Raw genomic sequence first — 2,112 nt, 5'->3', positions numbered from 1 at the left:
TTTTTAAAATTATGACAGCCAGTCAGATGAATTCAGCTAGTACCCGTTACAAGAACAAGAAAACAATATTTCACTTAATTTTCTCAACTATGTAGAAAGTTGAACGAGGATGGGGGAAAACCAGAGAAAACTCTTAGTTCCTGTTTATCCTAGCAAAAACAAGACCTGCCTAAACCCAACTTAGATTTGATTATGCAGGCTTGCTTGGAAAAGATATGGAAAAACCTCTCCTTTCTTACCCAGGGATTTTTACTGTGCCGAGACATTGCTTTTTTTTCCCTAAACATTAAAGCAGAAGTATGTTTCATAGCCTCAAATGGCATGAGGCACTGCCAATTAACACTAACCTGGAATCAACAGTTTGCTTCTCTGAGAGCACTCTGATGAGCAGAATTGGGAAACAAAAGACCTTATCTAGTTCCAATCCTTGCATTGGTTTATTGTGTCATTATAAACAAAGTCAAATCACTGAATAATCTTTCCTTTTGTAATGCAGGACTCATACTTTACTGCCTTTAGAAAACTCACTAATTAGTAAGTTATAGTGCTTAAAAACACTCTAAGTGACCAGAAAGGCCTATTTTAGAATAGGTAGCTCTGTAGCATTTTTCCTAAAACGCACTGTGCGTATGTATCTTGTTGTCAATATAAAATATTAACGATTCAAAGGCCAGTTGCAGAAACATCACTAGCCAACACAAAGGCTTCAGTTCAGCAAGAGTCATCTCGCAGAATCAAGGCCTTTGATTCTATTTTCACTTACCGTACACCTATTATTCTTTCAAAACAGCTGAAGTGGAACGCTGACAAATCTCATAGGCCTATGTTTCTTCTATCTACTATGGGCTATACAACCACATACCTCATCAAAGCACGCATTGGTCTTTCCAGAGATCCTCAAACATACAGCAAAGAGATGGACTAAAACATTAACAAGCAGATAAACTGTCTGAGCCCTTCTCTAAAGCCACGCTCTTCCACAAAAAGCACATTTATTCTTATGGGACATTATTTTTTTCTCCAGTGTTCTTGGATTCTTCAGTTTTAGATTTTTATTTAAGTCTTATCTGCTTAAAAAAAAATCTAACTACCCACTCAGGCATAAAAAATATAGAGAAATTAATTAAAATTCATTTCAATTACATTTCAATTTCAAGAAAGATTTAAAAAAAAATTATCTTTTTAATACTAAAACCTTTTTTTGGATACCAGGAAGAAACAAGTCTATCAATTATTTCTCATTTCTTCACACTGAGTGTCTCAGAGTATTACAACCAGCAGTTTCAGGCCAAATCTATACATGCAAAATGGGTCAGATTGCTCAAATGTAAGCAGCACTTCCTCAGAACCATGTAAAACTGTAATACATAGAGCTGAACACATGTATACTTCTATATTTATATGTAATTTAAATTGCTAACTGATAAAGTTAAGCAGACAGCCTTCCCAAGGCCTACTTTCACCCTAACTACACTGATGTTCTAGAAACACTTACTGGAGGCACTAGTAACAGTTGTTTAAAGTAGGCCTGTCTTCCATGTGCTGGCATGGCCTCAAAGGCCACATACAGCCTTCTCCACACACATGCCGCAAATACCAGGACAGACAGTCCTGAGCTCAAATACTGGGCTGTCACACTGAAAACTTCTGTTCAAATCTGCAGCAGCTTGGGGTGACTGACATCTGTCATCAAACACCGGGAAAGTGCTTGAAAACATCTGACTACAAAAGCAAAGCTGCTTAATGTAAGCGAAAGGCCTCCAGGACTTTGCTGAAACACTGTAGTTAAGAAAAAAGCTGGAATACGGTGGCAACCCACATAACGACACCTGCCCACCACGAAGGCATTTTTCAACTCTTTGTTTCACTTAAAACTCATTTTCCGTCTACCTAGGTCTTCTTAAATAAACAAAGGGACGACATCGTGCCCTGTCTAACAGCACGACGCAACGCTGTTTCCCAACGACGCGTGTTTGGGAAGGAAGAGCCAGGGGGGAGGGGGTGCTGGCAGCCAGGAGGCCACCGGCCGGGCCGGGCCGAGGCCAGCGGTCCCGCACCGAGCGCGGCGCCGCAGCCGTTCACCTGAGGGAGGGCCGCCGGCCCCCCGCCCGC

The sequence above is a fragment of the Aptenodytes forsteri genome, unplaced genomic scaffold, assembly GCF_000699145.1.
Source record: "Aptenodytes forsteri isolate BGI_AS27 unplaced genomic scaffold, ASM69914v1 Scaffold354, whole genome shotgun sequence".
In the NCBI taxonomy this organism is placed as follows: Eukaryota; Metazoa; Chordata; class Aves; order Sphenisciformes; family Spheniscidae; genus Aptenodytes; species Aptenodytes forsteri.
Note: the sequence above shows the minus strand (reverse complement) of the source record.